The sequence below is a fragment of the Crotalus tigris genome, unplaced genomic scaffold, assembly GCF_016545835.1.
Source record: "Crotalus tigris isolate CLP2741 ecotype Arizona unplaced genomic scaffold, ASM1654583v1 scf7180000017710.2780689, whole genome shotgun sequence".
NCBI lineage: Eukaryota > Metazoa > Chordata > Lepidosauria > Squamata > Viperidae > Crotalus > Crotalus tigris.
Window position 1 is genome coordinate 567,639 of NW_024096582.1, and position 19,815 is coordinate 587,453.

Sequence of the window (19,815 nt, forward strand, 5' to 3'; positions counted from 1 at the left end):
AAAGCAGAAGAGTCCATTGGAGTTAGGTAGTTTATACATTCAAATAAATAGTGGCTAAATGTGTTAATGTTGAATGGCTCCTGGGACGCTGTCCGCCAGCGAATGGCATTCTCGGAGAAAATTGCCTCCGATCCTATATTCCTACATATATAATCCGCTAGTGCTGGAACTGAACTAGCCATCGTAGCGCGCACGGGCTGCCTGGCAAAGGACAGAATGTGGTTTTGGCTGAAAATTTCTCAACCTTTGGCCAACCCTGTGACTCCGATTCCACGAATATCCGACTCCGGTTTGCAGCACCAGAACCAAAGCGCGCTTTGCGTCTTGCCAGCTCGACGCGCGTCTCAAGCTACCTTAAACGGGGGCGGGGGGAGGGAAGAGAAAAAGAGGAGGAGAAAGAGCGAGAAGGTCTGGCAAGAACGCGAGGAAGCGTATTCGCGCCTGTTAGGCCGTCCCAGGGGGTTGTCTTGGTTTTTTCAATAGAGTGTTTATTTCTTAATTGATCTGCTGTTTCGTTTAGCGCTTGCATGGAGCTCACGCTGGGGCCGTAATTACTACCGTCGCGGGAACTGGCGCTCCGCTGCGGAGCCGAGAGGGGGCGGGGAGGGCAGGTGAAGTGGAGGTGAGGTTGCTTTTTTTCGACGGTTGAGGGGTTTTCGTGCGCGCGAGAGAGAATTTGGGGGAAGAAATGGAGGGAATCGCTACAGTGGAAAAAGTTTTCTGTTAAAGAACCCCGCAGTGCCAATTCCTCTTCGTGGCGCTTGCTTTCTCTCCCCCCCGATTTAAGTTCTTCAGCGGGTTTTCCTTTCCCGGCTGGTTGTAAGGTCGACTGCCATCCCTAGTACAAAGGAACACCCAACTTTGGAGCAAAGATGCACCAGAGTAAGCTGAGATATAATTAAGTCTTCCTCCATTGTCTTCTAATTAAAAGGGGACCCCAGCAGGTTTTCCCCCCTTCCCTTTTTAAAAGCGTCATTTTCATTCCTCATTTTACCTTCATATTCAGGTCTTTCTTGTTGTTGTGCAGAAAAACAGGGATGAATGGAAGAAATGGAGCTAGGTGCCCTGCTTTCTTATATGCAAAAATGAAATAAAATGAAATGCTAAAAATGCCATTATCAGTTATTTTAGATCCCTCCTCTTTTATTTTTGTACAAAATGAAAGGCAGGGAACTTATCTAATAGTCCCTTCTCCTATTTTCCCCACAACAACAACCCTGTGAGGTGAGTTGGGTTAAGAGAGAGTGACTTGTGCAAGGTCACCCAGCCAGCTTTCATGCCTAAGGTAGGACTAGAACTCAGGATCTCCTGATGATTGGCCCAAAGTCATCCAGTTGGCTTTCATGTCTAAAATGGGCTAGAACTCATGGTCTCCTGATTTTTAGCCTGATGTCTTCACCATTACCATACTGGTTCTTTCTTCAGTCTTATTACTTAGAATAGAATAACAGAGTTGGAAGGGACTTGGAGGTCATCTAGTCCAACCCCCTGCTCAGGCAGGAAACCCTATTCCATTTCAGATAAATGGTTGTCCAATCTCTTAAAAACTTCCAGTGTTGGAGCATTCACAATTTCTGGAAGCAATTAACTGTCAGGAAAATTTCTCCTTAGTTCTTCTCTCTTTGGTTAGTTTCCATTGGTTGCTTCTTGTCCTGCCTTCAGGTGTTTTGGAGAATACCTTGACTCCCTCTTCTTTGTGGCAACCCTTGAAATATTGGAACACTGCTATCATGTCGCTCCTCTCCTTCTCTTCATTAAACTAGACAAACCCAATTCCAGCAACCATTCCTTATATGTTTTAGTCTCCAGTCCCCTCATCATCTTTGTTGCTCTTTTCTGGTGTACTCTTTCTAGAGCAGTGTTTCTCAACCTTGACAATTTTAAGGCATGTGGACTTAAACTCCCAGAATTCCACAGCCAGTATTGCTGGCTGTGGAATTCTTGGAGTTGAAGTCCACGTGCCTTAAAATTGTCAAGGTTGAGAAACACTGTTCTAGAGTCTCAACAGTGAGAGGGTTTAAAAATCTCTGCATTTGGTTGCTTCTTGCTATAACTATATCCTATTTTCCCAGTGTCTTAAGAATTCTGGGAGTTGAAGTCCATACTGCACATCTTAAAAGTTGCCAAGTTTGCATAACACTGGCCTACATCATGGTCCTTTCCTTCCCTAAATTTTCTCACCTATATCTTCTTATATATATTTTGTTGGGCCATGTTGTCTCTTATATTGCTATGTTCATAATATATATTATATTCATTAATTAAGCTTATTTATACCATTGCCATAATGGCAAATGGAGAAATCCTAGGACCAGGTAGGTTCTCCATCAAGTGGCATGAACATGTATACATCTTTTGGTGCCAGAATTGTCAAATATATTAAGAAATATTTGATAAGGGAATTTAATTGGGCTTATATTTCAGTTATACTGAAAGCAGGTAAAGATTAGACTCAGTGTGCTAATTATCATCCAGACTTGTTGATTAAGGTTGATATAAGGTTTTGAACAACAGTGTTAGCAAATAGATTAGAACAAGTGATATCATTTTTTATTAAGAATTGATCAAGCAGGGTTTATAAAACCAAACAAACACCAGATATTGGTCTGATCATAGTTCTAATAAACTTGAATATAAATAAAGATCAATTTGTAATCTTATCATTGGACACTGAAAAAGCCTTTGACAAAAATACATAAACAGTACATATTTGTTATACTAAATAGGTTTAGATTTATCTTGGAATTCATAAAATGGATAAGATAAGATTCCATATGAGTTATCCATATCTAAAATGAAGGTTGATGGCATGTTTTCTCCTACTATCCACTATTTGAAGAACTAGGCAAGACCATCCAGTTTGCTTTTTAATATTTACGTGGAACCCATGATTTGTCTTATTAGACAATATAGGGCAAGGGTCTTCAAACTTGGCCCTGTTATGACTTGTGGACTTCAACTCCCAGAATTCCTCAGCCAGGAATTCTGGGAGTTGAAGTCCACAAGACATAACAGGGCCAAGTCTGAAGACCCCTGATATAGGGGGATCTACGGAGTGCAGGTAACCTTCCATTTACAACCATTCATTTAGTGATTTTTTAAAACTACAACTGCACTGAAAAAAAAGGACATGCCACCATTGCAATATCCTCAAGGTCATGTGATCAAAATATTTATTACAGTTGCAGCATTCCAAAATTGTATGATCACCTTTGCAATCTTCCCAGCTGGCTTCCAAAGAGCAAAGTCATTTGACGACTGCATGATTCACAACAACAGCAATGCCTCACTTAACCATGGGGGGAAAAAAAGGATGTTGTAAAACTGAGCAATATCCACTTAACAACTGCTTGGTTTAGCAATGGAAATTCTGGCCACAATTGTAGTGGTAAGTTGAAGACAACTACTAATAACTCAGCTGAGAACAAATTAATTTTATTGGCAGGTGGACAGTGTTTTGCTTATTTCTAAACCTCATGCAATTATTCTAGTATTGATATAAAAGACTGATGCTTTTATTGAAACGGCAGCAGTAACTTCTCCAAGTTGGAGTTGATGCCTATGGGTGAAAATTTGGTTATCTATCCATTTAAGGAATATCAACTGTGTATTGATAATCCTATAAATACATAGGTCAAAGGTTCCCAACCTTTTGGGCACCAGGGACCAGTTACGTGGAGAGAGGTTTTTCCATGGACCGGAGTGTGCGTGTTTTGTGTGCTGCCTGCATCTCATGGATGGGGCTTTGTTTATTGAACCAGTTGTTGGCATGCCGCAGCCCGGTACCGGTCCATGGACCGGGGGTTGGAACCTCTGACATAGGTAGTCTATAGACTACAACTATAAGACTATAATTATGCTTTATAGAATATATAGAATATAGAATAGAATATAGAGAGAGGTTTCTTCAGATATTAATAAAGATAGTCCTCGACTTACGAGCACAGCTGGGCCCCAAATTTCTGTTACTAAATGAGACAATTGTTAAGTAAATTTTGCCCCATTTTGCAACCTTTCTTGCCCCAATTAAGTAAATCATTATAGTTATTAGGTTAATAGCACCGTGATTAAGTGAATCTGGCTTTCCCATTGACTTTGCTTGCAAAAGGTGATCACATGCTACCATCATAAATATAAGTCAGTTTTCAAGCAATTGAATTTTGATCACATAACTTGGGGGATGCTGCAACTGTCATGTTAAAAATGGTCATGTCACTTTTTTCAGTGCCATTGTAACTTCAGATGGTCACTAAATGAACTTTTGTAAGTCAAGGACTACCTATAAATGGGAGTTACTAAACCTTACACTTTGCGGAAAGGTAAATGTTTTCAAAATAAATATTATTTCCAAATTAATTTATATTTTGACAGGAATTTCAGAATGTATATAGCTGGAAAATATTTTCAGAACATAAATTCTTTGTTTCACAGTGTTTCTCAACCTTGACAATTTTAAGGCATGTGGACTTCAACTCCCAGGATTCCACAGCCAGCATTGCTGGCTGTGGAATTCTGGGAGTTGAAGTCCACATGCCTTAAAATTGTCAAGGTTGAGAAACACTGGTTTAGAACATGTCTGAGTGGAATAAAGAATTAGAAGTCCCTGTATTGCCAACATCAGGGGTGTCCAACTCCTTCAATTCCCACAATTTCCCAGCCAGTTCAGGTCCACAGGTCTTAAAGATGCCAAGATTGGATACCTCTGGTCAAGGCAATGGAAAAATGTTTTAACGTCTACATTTATGTATTCACCCAATGGAGTGAACCGGATAGCATTTACTATCTATGAACAGATTGCCTATAGATGTAGACTTTGATTAGACAAATATAATGAAATATGGGATTCATTTGTATAAAATGCAGCAGGTTAAAAAGTATATATATATGCTTTAATAATAATCAAGTGACTAGATATAGAATTGCAACTATTTACTGCTAAAATTATATATCTTTTTCCTTTGTTGTGTTTTTTTCCATTTTTCCTTTTTAAAGCACTTTCTATGTGTCTTTTTTTCTTTGATGATGTATGTATTTTTATCTTTGTGGTTTTATATCCTGTTTTTTGTCATTATTTTAAAAAGCATTTTTTTTTAAAAAAAATACTCATTAATATATACCCAATCCCAAAGCTTGGTATCTTACAAGAAATGCATTAATAAAAATGCAATCTTTCCGTCCTGGAAAGGTAGTAGATTTGAAGAGCTCCGTTATAAATCCCATTCTTAATGGGAATAAAAGAACCTCAGCTCCCAATAAATTAATCTGTTATATAGACCTACTATGGAGACAAGGTAATATTATATTTCCAAGGACCAACACTAAACCTTTATCAGTGACTGAAGTTGCAGGCAGGTGTCCCATTGATTATTTTAAGGATATGTGATAGACCTACAATGATAGGCTTTACTGCAGGTAACCTTAGTGCTATTTAATTAAGTAGATAAGATTTATTTATTTAGCATATCATACATGGTCTTGCAATATATATTAACATTACTATTTTTTTTAAAAAAATATGCCCTCAGCTTACACCTGGTCATAGTGTGATCTATAGTTTGACATGGGACCCAGAGTCACACTGGGAGGAAAGTACTGTGTCCCTTTTATACAGTGAATCCCATGTGAGGTGTGAATCTTATTCAGGATTGTCCATTGCTGGAGGCATAGTTCAAAGCCTAGCATCTTTTTTAGGTGGTCATTTATATATCTTCCTATGTCTGGATGTTCAGCAACCCATTTGGCTTTACCCTGGGAATCAGTGTTAAAGTTGTTGGACAGGTGTTGTGCATGTGCCACTGCTAGGGCTTCCAGGATTTGAGTTGTCTGGTTGATAAATGAGAAAGATTGGCGTGCACCATAGGATGAACTGTTCATAATTTTTCTATATTCTCTTGCCTTCATAGAGTTGGCAGCGCTATTTGGCTCAGAACCAGAAGCCAACAAGTCAGAGGGATTTCATATAACTACTTATAAGCCTCATGGTATCGTTGAGTCTGGCTCAAATACAAGGCAACTAAAGTAGGTGAGATAATCTTTCTCCATTTCTTCATTCCACCTTCTTTTTTACAGTTCACAATCTCTTCTTCTGCAGAAAGCTGGACTGTATCTCCCAGATGTCCACCCAGCAGGACCATGAGAAATGGTTCTTTATCCTTTGCACAGCATCTCTGTCTGTGATTTTGCTATGCAAAAGTGCACTTCAAGATCTGTTTTGGTCAGTGGTGTAGAAAACAAAAATTTTTAAATCATAAAATGAAGCCATTTACTGACAAATAATGTGTGAATTAGTTTGTAGAAGAGATTTTTTGTTTAACCTAGCTGCTTAAGTCGAGATGGATGAGAGAACAAAATGAAAGTGCAAGCCTGGGAGGAGAGATGTTTTAAACCTCACACATTGGGAGTTGTTTCAAGCCTAGGACCAAGGCTTCTGCTAGTGTCATTTAGAGCAGTGGTTCTTAACCGGGGCGATATTGCCCCCCAGGGGGCGATTTTATTTTTCAGGTGGGTGATGGAAGAAAAAGGGGCAACGTGGGGGCCAAGGAACAAAAAGGGGGCGATATGGGGACGATGGGGACACCTTTGAGACTTTTTCATACAGTGAATCGCTGTATATCTGTCGTACAAAAACATCAGATCGCTCGCTATTAGTGGACTGAATTGTGTTTTCAAATGTTCCTCCAGCTAGCTTCAGTATAGAATGCCGTACAGATGTGAATACACATTGCTTATCTTCATGTGCATTGCGTAGCAGCCTCTACTCTTTTTATATTTCTTTTTGCGTCTTAAATTTCACTTGTAATTCAATCATTAAATATTACCGTTTTTCTTTTTGGGCATTTCACTTTCTTGCAATTGAATTTTGTTTTCAGTGGTCATTACATTTAAGTGTCTTGAATAAATAAGATAATAATGAAATACATGTATCACGAAGTTTGGGAATAAAGTGATGGGTGGCACCAAACTTTTTCACACAGTTGAGATATGGGAAAAAGGCTGGAAATAAATTATTTGCATCGATATGTCCTGATGACAGTTTTAAAGAAAACAAAAAAAGTGTTTGCATAAATTGAAGAATTATTTCCTATGCTGTGATTGAGAGGTTATGTTGGGGGAGGGGGGCGATGACAATTTCCTCATTGGCTCAAGGGGGTGATTCATTCAAAAAGGTTAAGAACCACTGATTTAGAGTAGGGGTTCCCAACCTGTGGGCCATGGTCCACTACTGGACCGTGGCCTGCTGGCCACTGGGCTACAGGACAGGCTGGCCAGTGTGCATGTGTATACGTGTGCACTCATGTCCATTCGCACTGGCATTGCGAAAATGGGGCCCCACATGGTGAAAACAGGGCAGGGTTACCCTGCAGGTGCTAGTGCCATCCCATTTGTGCTCACAGCCAAGTTTGCACGTGCATACACATAAAATTCTTCCATCTCCCTTTCTCTCCAGTCAGCCAACTAAGAAAGGTTGGGGACATCTGATTTAGAGCTTTCTTCCAGAGTCTAACTGTGAAGAGGAAGAAGAGAAGATGAAAAGGATTTGTGATAGCACTCCAGCAGGGTGAAAGGATTAAATTCTTCCCAATGTCTTATTTTTGCTCATGTCCTCTGCCAACCTCATGACATCTGCTTATATAAATGACATATTAATTGTATATATATTTAATTAAGACACTGTTCACTTGTCCCGCAATACCACTAGGCAGGATAACAGGCTGTTTTCTTAAAAATTACCAGTCTAACCTATTAATTGCTAAATAAAAATAATATTTTAGGGCCATTCCAGGGCAATTTTTGAAAAGTCTAAAGTGCATATTTTTAAACATGTCTTTTAGTTCATTGCTTTCGTTTTCTGGAACACTTAGGCTAGCATGATTATAACTTTCTCCACGGTAGTCTTATCTAACCTAGGCTTCTGATTTTGGGAGGCATTTGAAGAAACAGATGCAATGAAGGATAACAAGAATGATCAGGGGGATGAAAAACTAGAAAAAAAAGAACTGATTAAAATAGATTTGTTTAGTGTTGAAAAAAAATGACTGAAGCTGAAATATGCTGATTGGAGTATATCATGCAGAAAAACATTTCTGTATTGGAGTATGGGATAGTGGTTTTCAGATACCATATTGTGGTTGAATGTTTTTTGGGGAAAAGTTTTAATAGCAAGAGAAGATTTATACTTGTACCAATTATTTCTGGCAATGGTGAGCTCTCCTTTTTGGATGTGCCTGGATAGACCTTTATTAAAGATGCTTTAATGTGAATTCTTGCACCAAGTAGGCAGTAGAACTTGATGGTCAAACTGGTTTTGTCCCACCCACTGAATGTCTTTAATTTGAATCTGATGTCCTCCAAATGTGTGATAATACAATACCTCTCCTGAAATTGGTAAAGACAAAAGTAACTGTTGTTAGTATTTGATAGCAAATGTCCACTCAAAAAGAATAATGGCCGTTTATTGCCAACTTCTATCAAACTATTGATTAGTGGTTAGATAGAGCCCTGTCTAGTTGTATCTTAATGGATACAACTCTTGGGAAAGCAAATCTTGTCACGTTTCTGGTAAAAGGTGGCCAGAACAAGCTATTTCTTAGGAAATAGTTTATGTTCAATATAGCCAGAAAATAATATGAAATGTAATTCAGCCAAGCACATATTTTGAGTGCTGTTCATTATCTCTTTTAATAGCTATCAGATTCATAATCCTAAATTGCTTAAAGCAGTTAAAGCAATAACTGATGAGTGACTGTTGACCTTGTTTTATAGGCAGAAGAATATAGACTGAGGTTCTGAGCTTCTGTTCACTTAACTGGGGAATTAGATTAATTAAAATTAAAGGATCTTATTTCTGGATAAATATGCTGTGAAGTATTCTTACTCCAATCTCTATCTGTAGTCTAGAGGAAAAACTCCTAGGTAATCTACACCACAGTAAACTCTCTTGAATTAAATCTGATTTATAGCTGGACACACATATCACAATAATAATTATGTTAGTACTCAGAAACCACTTCCCAGTCTTTGTGTTCTTCCTTTTAGCTAGTCTTCTGCAAATAAATTCAGTTAATCTATTGATCCAGATGACTAGAAATTTTTGAAGCTGAAACCAACATATCTGAGGAACAAAGTGTAGGTTGTTCTGGATCTAAGGTTGAGATTTGCCTAGAATCAAAATTATAACTTCCCATATATATGTTGACAGTAACCAATTTGGAAACTAAATAAATTCAGACATAAATCAGGAAAAATATTTGAATCTAATGTCTTATGTGTTCTGCTTAAATGGGAATTGCAAGACCTTTTAAATTGTTTTGAAGATTTTTTTATAGGTATGGATTGTGATCTTTCTCTCCCATGGTTGCCAAGTAGCTTACATTCTTCTTTGACCTTTTTTACATACTAAAACACATCCTTTATCTCCCTTTTGGATTACTTGCATATTATCTAATCACTCTTAATGCTGACAGTTACCTGACTATAGCTATACTTATAGTATCCAACCTGTTAAATAATAAGACATAAATCGGCGGGAAAGGACAGCTTCTGCCCTGTAATTGGTCCCTGGAGTTAACCACAATAAAATCCTTACTGTAGGACATTTTATGGAATAAAAAAAGCCTCTTGTATTTCCAGCCTGGAAGACAAAGGGAGGCTGATAGCTTATGCAAATAACAGATAATTCTTGCAAATGAAAAGTTAACTGGCTGACAAGCATTGAAAGTAGAGGAAATACCGTATTAGCAAGCGCTGAAAGGAAGAACTAAACTTTCACATCATATGTTTTTCTTTCAGACTGAAGGGGTTAAATGTGAAAAATGCCAAAATGAAGGTTAAGCTGGTCATTTCAGATTTCCTACCCACTTCCCATTTTTGAATTAGATAATGCTCTGAGAATGATGATATTCTGAATGTAGTTTTTAATATGGAGTTTGGTGTAGTGGTTAAGATATCAAACTAGAAAATGAGAGACCATGAATTCTAGTCCCGCCTTATGCACAAAGCCAGCTGGGTGACCTTTGGGCCAGTCAGTTTCTCTCAGCTCTAGAAAGGAGGCAATGGTAAACTACTTCTGAGGAATCTTGCAGGGATTTGTCAAGGCAATCTCCAAGAATCAGAGGTTTTGGGTTGACAGAGTTTCAGCTAAAATGCAGAATAAAGTTCAAATTTTATTCTATTATTTGAACATACTAAGCTATTAGATGGGAGATGGAGCTGAAAGCTAGTAATTCTCCATCTTTCAGCTTTGCCTAGATAGAAATTGCCCTGTAAATCTAATTTTATTAGAGAATAGCTTTAGTTTTCCAACAGCCACTTAATTTTGTTGTGAGTTACACAATGACCATAAAGCTATTCTATTCTATTCTATTCTATTCTATTCTATTCTATTCTATTCTATTCTATTCTATTCTATTCTATTCTATTCTATTCTATTCCACTCCACTCCACTCCACTCCACTCCACTCCACTCCACTTATATAAAAAAGGTTCTCTTCCATGTTCTTCATCATATATGATCAGTCTAGCTGATTGCAAAATGGGGTCTTCATCAGAATGGCATCTAGGCTTTGACATATTCTCCTTTTGGAAAATTCCTAAGTCCTTTCTATCTTTTCCCCTTCTAATGGTTACTTCCACATCTTCCTGATGGGCTTCCAGAAAGCATCTGATAGACCTATAGGGCTGGTACTACCATTGACTGCAGGGTGAGGATCGCAGGTAACTTAATGGAGAATAAGATTAGATGAATCATAATGTCTGGGTTATGTTCTTCAAGCTAGATTTTAAGTTTGCTTTACAAAAGGATAACTGCTTTGTGTAAAATGATTAAAAAGCAACCAAAAATTAGAAAGAAAAGGTTGTGGCTAATACTTAAGAATATTTGGCGAGAAAAGTCTGCAGGTACCTTGGTGATGCTTAAGAAGTAAAAAAAATAGGAATTTAAGCCATAATCGTATTCTCTAAAAATTCACAAATGAATACTAAGTTTAAAGACAGTTGCGTTATTGCTTCTTTAAAATTGTCAATCACTGTGAGCTTTGTATTGATGTTTTTGGCAATATTGATCAAGTTTATTTATTATTCATTTTATTAATAAAATTTAGAGCTACCTATCTCACCAAAAGTGATTCTAGGTGATGTACAATAATCGGTTATGAACAAGTTGTAACCTGATCCACATTGGGAGTGAAGCAATCCTTTCAGCTAGCTACAAAAGATTATAAACAAGCTGTATAAGTGATAAACAAGCTACACACCCTTGTTTCATTTTAGTATGGTTGTTTAATTGGCTCATACTCTGATATTATTTACTGAGAAAAAAATAACTGCTCTGGTTTTAACAAGGCTTGATTTATGATGGCAGTTTAAATGCACTTTGTGGCAGAGATACAGCCCTCTTTTCTGCCTGTGCTGTGTCTCCCAAAATCAGTAGACGTGTTATTGAGTGCCCTAGTCATGTAAGCTTTCCTTTAAACAATATTCAAGTTAATAGGAGGGCCTATAGACTTCGTAGGATACCCAAATCTACCATTCAGTTGTATCATTGGTAAAATCATCAGTTTTTGCATTTGATTGCAGGAGATAAAGTTCAACATTTATGTAAGGCAGCATGTTATACAGGTAGCCCCCAGCTTACGACTGGAATTGAGCCCAAAATTTATGTTGCTAAGTGAGACATTTGTTAATTGAATTTTGTCCCATTTTATGACCTTTCTTGCCACAGTTGTTAAGTGAATCATTGCCATTGTTAAGTTAGTAACATGATTCTTAAGTGACTCTGGCTTTCCCATTGACTTTGTTTGTCAGAAGGTTGCAAAACGTGATCACATGATCCCAGAACCACTGCAACCACCATAAATATGAACAGTTGCCAAGGTCACATGACCATGAAGAGGCTACAATGGTCATAAGTGTGAAAAACAGTCATAAGTCACTTTATCCAGAGCTGTTGTAACTTTGAACGGTCACTAAATGAACTGCTGTAAGCTGTGCTTTGGAAATCTTTTGAATTATCCACTGATTTGTTTTATCCACTGGTTCTGAAAGAAAATGGCAGCAGTGTATCCAGAAGGCTATTTGTTACATCTTTCTTCAAACTAAAGAGTTTTATCTGCAGTGTGAAAAATTAGTGGCTCCTATACAATGCCCTGAATCTGTAAGATCGGCTTGTAGGTACAAAATTATAGAAATTAAACCATGAAGTATTTAATTTTATTTGATTGTTAACTTTTGAGTGGTTGTTGCATTTTTTTCTTTTAAGGAAAGGCATGTGTGTGTGTGTGGGGGGAGATGTTGAAATATATGTATGCAATGAAAAGGTGAATGTTGCCCAGTTACATTGGAAGATGACTTCTATTCAATTATTTCTTCTTTGTATATTGTTCCAAGTCAATATGTCTGCAGACCAAACCACCCACTGTGTAGGAATACACAGCCAGCTACTTGGAAAGGTGAAAAGTTTAATTATGAGCGTTTATATGTTCTAAAGAAAAGAGGCAATCTTCTGGCCCTCTCCTCCCACCCCTTTAACTAATGGAAATATAATTTTATGCTGTTTACACTGACATGTCTGTGATAAGAATAGACTTCTAACCTTGTTCCCTTTGAAGTGGAGCTACCACAGAAGAGAAAGAGAAAGTAGAGGTTTTGGATGAATTGTTGAATTCCAGGGTCCTTATAGATACCTCCATGATAAATGAAATGAATGTTATGTTAGGGGGAAAAAAACTTAATTGCTGGTGCACATTAACAGATTATTTATACAGTGCCATCAGTAGACATATCAATGTAGCCAAAAAAAGCAAGGTCTCTGCTTTGAAGGCATGCAATTCAAATATTGATAGTTGGGCTAGTGGAACTTAGAGAAGAAGGAAGCTAAGAGAGAAACAAAGGGAATCGACTTTAGTGTTGCTTCAGATGCTAGTGAGCTCCCATTACGAGTAGATATTTTTCCTCCTTTTGACTATTCCTCCATTTTTCCCACTTGTAGTAGCTGATCCCAGAGAAAAGTGTTTTGATAAAGGTAGAAACAGCAGGAAGTAATATTTCATGATGGCTGGGTAGACACTGCCATTGTGGGTCTAAAACACTGAGTTAATTACAACATAGAAAAGTGGAGACAGAGTCTAGAACGGGTGGGGAACGATGGGCCTTTTGTGATCTGTGGACTTCAACTCCCAGAATTCCTGAGCCAGCATAGCTGGGCATTTAAAGTCCACAAATCATAAAGGGACCATTGTTCCCCACTTTTGGTCTAGAACAGGGCTGTCAAACTGCCAGCATGTGGGCCGCACATGTCATAACGGGGAATGGGGAAAAAGCTCTGATATGTTGCGCAACGTCATATGATATCGCAAGTTTGATATGTCTGGTCTAGAACAAGAGGAACAACAACAGTGGTAAAACTTTGAGGAGGCTATCTACTTAAAGATAATTTATTGGAATCCTTCCAATGATGAGGCTAATTGGTTCTCTCTAGTTTGATTTTCTTCTCCCTGATAACCACCCTGTTAATGAACAGAGCTTAGGACAGAATCACATCCTTCACTTTACTAAAAATGTTTTCTCTTGATAATTTCTCCAGGTATTAATATTTGCTAATACTGGCACTACTAGTGGAGGAGCCCTCTAGCTCAGCAAGCCTAAATACCAGTTGTGTTTGCTCCACAGTGCTGTAGTTTCCATGTGTTGACCAAGGAGGAGTCATACGCAAGATTATTCCTCAGGTTGAAATGAATGTTGTAATTGTGCAATTATTGCACTGCAATAGATATTGCTATGTATGTCAAGAATGCAAATAGACATCAGGTAGATTGCAGGTGTTGATAATAAATTATGGTGCTTTGATAGGCAGCTGATTGGCAGTTTTATAACACTGGCCTCTTTAATGAATGTATCTTTTGTCTTTAGCTAGGAAAAACAGCCTGTCATGATTATTTATTGCTTCCATGGAAACAAAAACTTGGTCCTGGTTGTCATGCCAAAAGAACATCCATGGAAAACTTTAGTAAACATACCACCCTATTTCAGGCAGGTGGTCATGGCCTGGCTGAAAGCTGGACTCACAAGTTTGGATAGTTATGATTTGAAAATATCTGGAGGATGCCAATTTAAGAAAGGTTGATTTCTCTTGAGTGGTGCTTACAAGTATAAAGCAGGACTGGTTCTATTTAAGGTATTAGAAACAAGTCTTCAGCTGGTGGTCTCTACTAATCAGTAGGTTTACTTCTATATACTTCTATAAACACTATACTCAAGTCCCTCCAAAGTTTTATCCTAATAATAACCTTATGAAAAAGCCTATGAAGTTGAATAAAGGTGAAGAATAAAGATTGATATTGGATAATCTACTGAGCTTTAAGGCTAAATGATGATTTGAATAATACTGTCCTTAGTTCTGGTTCAACTACTATTATGGAATGCATCTGTGTCCTTTACATGATGATGCAATCTAATTACTGTTTGGGATGAGCAAAGCTTCTTCTTTCCCTCATCTTATAGAATGGGATTTTTACGGCATGGCTTTATAACTTTGTACATGCAGTTTAATCCCAGCATTTGGGCATGTTGATAAACTGTGTGGAAAGGAACATGCAAAAACATACAGTTGTAAACTAAAATCTCCAGAAAGAGCACATGTGTAATTGTTTTTATCTAATTCAGAAATAATATTGAAAGATTAATTGGTAACTATAGTATTATCATTATCCTTAGAACAAGTTAAGAAGCTAACTTCTAATTTTAGATCTCTCTTTGCTTAATGAGACATTAGGTTAATTGTGCAATAAATGCATTGAAGAACTAGAGTTTAAGTGTTTGGCAAGGTGGAGTTGCTATGTCAAACCATCCAATCAATTCATGCATCTCCTTGGCTGTCTGTGCTTGAATGATGACCGAACTAATTAGATTTAATCAGAACTAATCAATACAGAGATCCTAAATTTCAGTGACTGCTCACTTTGTTAAATGACTTTGAATGATTTTTATGAATAGGAACTGAAGGCTGGCTTAGCTTATTTCTATACTTTGAATACATTATATTATGGTATAGACTCAGTATATATTTTTTTAGGTTGCACTTATAATTTTATCAATTATTTCCTTTCCTCCCTTCCCAGCTGGTTTTAACCCTTAGTTATTATTTTCAACCTTAATCTTAAATGGAGTGCAGTGCTATGCTATTTTACTTAAACTTTAGTGTGTTATTTCTTTATGGTTGCTTCAGCATATAACTTTGTTTTAAGCTGCTGGGTGACTAAAATAAAATCTTCCCAGCTGGGGAAGTGTAAGTGCTCTGGAATGTGACCTGAGCAGATGCCTCGACTCCTATCTGCATCAACCACCCAATTTGTTAAATTGCTTGAATGCAGTGCCTAACTCGACTTCATTTAGGATAATTTTATAAGGGAGGGAGATGGCCCATGGGAAAAAAAAGGAAAAGATTAGTTCAGTTCCTGAATCAGGGAGTTACCTGGAATGCAGTGGGTTGACAATTCATAACAAATGGTAGTAGAGGTGGGACAACTAATCACGGTCAATATTTCTTTGAGTAGCAAAGGTGGCAAGGAGCCTTTGGTGGCAGGTTGTTAAGATCCCCTTGAAATCTATCAGCCTGCAGTGTAATTAAAATGTATATTTTAAATAGCAATTATGGGGAAGTTGTATTGCCTCAGACAATGGAAATTCCAAGGAATCATTTATCTTTTTTTTTGCTTGCTCTAGTTTCAGTCATCTGTCATCTTAGAGCTGCTACTTGCTCTGTATGTCTTCCATAAGCCATGATGAAACTTCCCTTTAAATTACAAATAGCAACCTCAGAGATGAGATTTATTTTTTTTGCCAGAAACATAGGAACAAGGGAATAAATAATTTCTCTATCCTGCAGTACTTTGGTTTTTATAATGATTATTTGGGAAAGCGCATGAATGACATTTACCAATTTAGCATTTACTTTAGCTGTGGATGGAGGATTCATAACGGGACTGCTGTGGACAATGTCAGAAGGGTGGAGAAAATAGCATGCAGCCACTCCAGAACCTGATTTATTTATTTAACGTACGGCATCTATAGAGCATAATAAAATCACCATAATGTGGAGCAATAGAATTGCAACGGGATAGATGTTATAGTTCGATATCTAAGGAAGCTAACCATCTACCTCTTTCTGGTATGCATGCAGTTAGATCATCCCAGGTGTTTTGAAATTTCTTGAGGAGACATTCTTGAACTATATGTGTTGTTGTTTGTTCTGGTACATCAGAGCCACAATGTTTGTTACTTAGCTTTGCCTTTGTTCTGACATAGCCTGACCTGGTTCTAGTCAGGTGGCTCCATATTTTTCTAACTTATGACTGTTTTTTCATACTCATGACCATTGTACCATCCGCATGGTTATGTGATCAAAATTCATATGCTTGGCAACTGACTCATATTTATGACGATTGCAGTGTCCCGGGGTCATGAGATCACCTTTTGCGACCAGTCTGACAAGCAAACTCAATGGGGAAACCAGATTCACTTAACAACCGTGTTATTAACTTAGTAAATGCAGTGATTCATTTAACAACGGTGACAAAAAAGATTGTAAAATGGGACAAAATTCACTTTAACAAATGTCTCACTTAGTAACATAAATTTTGGATTCAGTTGCGGCCATAAGTCGAGGACTACCTGTATTGGAAGATCTCTAGGAGATCTTGTTCCACTCTTGAACTGTCTGATGTCATTGACTGAGATTGTGAGGGACAATGTTAGAAAGAACATAGAACTATGAGAGCGGAACTATAAGAGAAGCCCGATCAGTGTGCTCTTCTCTGCCAGCCATTACCACCTGTTCCGTGGGAAGAATTCTGGGCTTTTGTTTTTAAAATATTTATTGCATTGCTGTTTGCAATAGTTTATATTTCTTTGAAGGCTGTTTTGAGAAGATAGTTATCTTGAAAAGAGAGATATTAGTAATTGTTAAGTAAGAATAAAACATCTGGAATTCTGGCAGCTTTTATACAAATTCCACTCAGGAATAGCATTGTTCTGAAATCAGAATTCTTTTTATTGGGAGGTACAGAAATGAATTAGAAAAGATGTATGATAGATAGATTGTGTACATGATAAATCCAGCAAGATTATTGTATGCAGAATGATGGAAGAATGCTGAAATTCTCACAGTGAAGAAATGGACTGAAAAATGGAATAACAAAACTGACTTGTTTGGTCAGTGAAAAAACAAAAACTTTCCTAAGAGACTGAAAATCTTATATGGATTTTTAGCTGAAAAAAAAAATAGAAATGACATGATGGTTTATGGATTTAAAGATTAGGAAAGACATGGATTAATGGGCTGAAGGGACATACATAATATCTAAGAGGAAGAGGGATAATATGGTTGTAATTATTTGTTGAAAAGAAGATCAAAAGTCTCTTTTCTTTACTTATAACAATAATAGAGTTGAAAGGGACCTTTGAGGTCTTCCAGTCCAACCCCCTGCTCAGGCAGGAAACCCTATACTAGGGGTAGGCAACCTTGGGTCTTTTTTATGATTTGTGGACTTCAACTCCCAGAATTCCTGAGTCAGCCTACCCCTGCCCTACACCATTTCAGACAAATGGTTGTCCAATTTCTTCTTAAAAACTTCCAGTGTTGGAGCATTCAGTGCTTCTGGAGGCAGGTTGTTCCACTGATGATTAATTAATTGTTCTGTCAGGAAAGTTCCTTCCTTCCTTCCTTCCTTCCTTCCTTCCTTCCTTCCTTCCTTCCTTCCTTCCTTCCTTCCTTCCTTCCTTCCTTCCTTCCTTCCTCCCTCCCTCCCTCCCTCCCTCCCTCCCTCTCTCTCTCTCTCTCTCTCTCTCTCATCTTTTATTCTATAATAAAAAGGAATATAATAAAAAGAGTAGCTTGCTTTGTAACGATTGTTCTTAGTTCATGCCTAGTTCACTGAACCTGGCATACTTAACTTGCTAGCATGACCCCCAAACCTTAAACTAATCATATTGATTGGGTTCCTATCACATGCAAGATTACTATATTCTTGCAGTTGTGTGAACATAACTTTGGGGAGAAGGACCCCAAGCCATACAGGGGGAGTAGGATTTTGGAAATAATGGGTTGACAGTGGACATGAACAACATGTCCCATGAACAACAACTACTTTGTGTATCCAAGCAGCTGAATTTTTTTCAATCATGCATGAATTTGTTAGCATCTCTCCTGGTGCACTACATTGAGATATTGCTGGCAGGAGCCATTTATTCTTCTTGCCCCACCGTTCAAGTACCAATTTCTGGAAGGCCCAGGGTTTTGCTCCAGTGTGATTAAACTGCTGTGTTTCTCCTCTGAACTCTGGAGAAAAAGTAGAAGCCACCTCACTTTCCCTTAAATTGAGAATTAGGTCTATGGAAGAGCCCTGGGCTTTGAAAAATAGTGCCAATTCTAGCCAATTACTTTTCCCCAAGAGGTTACAACCAGTTAATCTGAAGTCCACAGCAACCCCGGGGGGGGGGGGGCTCTTTCAAGTATCCCTAGGGAGAGAGAGGTAAACTTTAGCTTGATTCCCCCCCCCCCCCCCGCAGTAATTTAAGCTACTCTGAAGCCTGTGACAGTTGGATTCTTCTGGCAGCAGTTCCAGAAGGGGGACCACTAACACCAAGGTACCCTTAAATTCCTCTTGATGCAGTTGCATGTAACTGAGATCAGACTCAATTAAAACTTGATCGACAGTTCTGCGTTAACTCACTTCGTTCCCCTGTCACTCCATAACATCTTAGCAGCATTTTTTTTTTTTTTTTTTTTTGCTTGGCAAGGAAACTAGGAATGGAGTTTGTGCCCTCCCTCTCTCTCTCCTTTGCATTTCTAAGACATGAGAATCAGCTGGAATAGAATGCATTCATTACCATTAACAGCAGGTTTTAAAATGACCCCAAGAAAAATCCAGGCATGACCATAATTCTAGCCACCAAACCAGTCCAGATAGAGCAGAGATAGAAAAACAAGCAAGCAAACAAAGAACAGCTTGGGTTAATGTACCACTGAGGGGTTTTAGTTGTTAGGGAAAAATCTTAGATAATCTTTATAATGAACTAATAAGTTAGGCCACTGAAGGGATATCGAGAGAGAGTTCATGCTGTGTTTTTAATATGCTCATCCATCATGTTTAACTTTGTTAATATTAATTTTAAGATGTTGGCAGTATACAGTTTTAATGCATGATTCAGTGTATTGTGGAAACCCAGAAAATAAAGAAATGAAGAAAGTTTAGAAGGAGAGAAGCACACACTTATGTAGCAGCTTATGTAGCTAGATCAGGGGTCTTCAAACGTGGCCCTTTTATGTCTTGTGGACTTCAACTCCCAGAATTCCTCAGCCAGGCATGCTGGCTGAGGAATTCTGGGAGTTGAAGTCCACAAGTCATAAAAGGGCCACATTTGAAGACCCTTGGTCCAGACACTTCCAGAGAACAAAAACATTAGGAAAAAAATTAATGAGAAGTAGCAATTTAAGTATCTCATTTAATCTAACAATAATATTTGACGGGCTGCCACAAAGAGAGGGGGTTTTCAAAAGCTATTTTCAAAAGCACCTGAAGGCAAGACAAGAATCAATGGATGGAAACTAACCAAGGAGACAGGCAACCTAAAACTAAGGAGAAATTTCCTAACAGTGAAAACAATTAACCAGTGGAATAGCTTCCTTCAGAAGTTGTGGGTGCTCCATCACTGGAGGTTTTCAAGAAGAGACTGGACAGCAACTTGTCTGGAATAGTATACCGTGTCCTGCTTGAGCAGGGGTTGGACTAGAACGGGGCTTCTCAGCCTTTTCACCCATTG

At 38.0% G+C, this 19,815-nt stretch overlaps 1 long non-coding RNA gene across 2 annotated transcripts in view; it reads left to right on the top strand.

The window, feature by feature from the left end:
- The first annotated feature begins 422 nt into the window (after positions 1 to 422).
- Positions 423 to 19,815, top strand: part of LOC120306030 — an 83,701-nt gene continuing 64,308 nt past the window's right edge. For both annotated transcript variants that reach the window (XR_005556157.1, XR_005556158.1), the window contains exons 1-2: positions 423 to 622; positions 5,904 to 6,022. This is a non-coding gene — a long non-coding RNA (uncharacterized LOC120306030). The remainder of the gene's footprint in view (positions 623 to 5,903; positions 6,023 to 19,815) is intronic.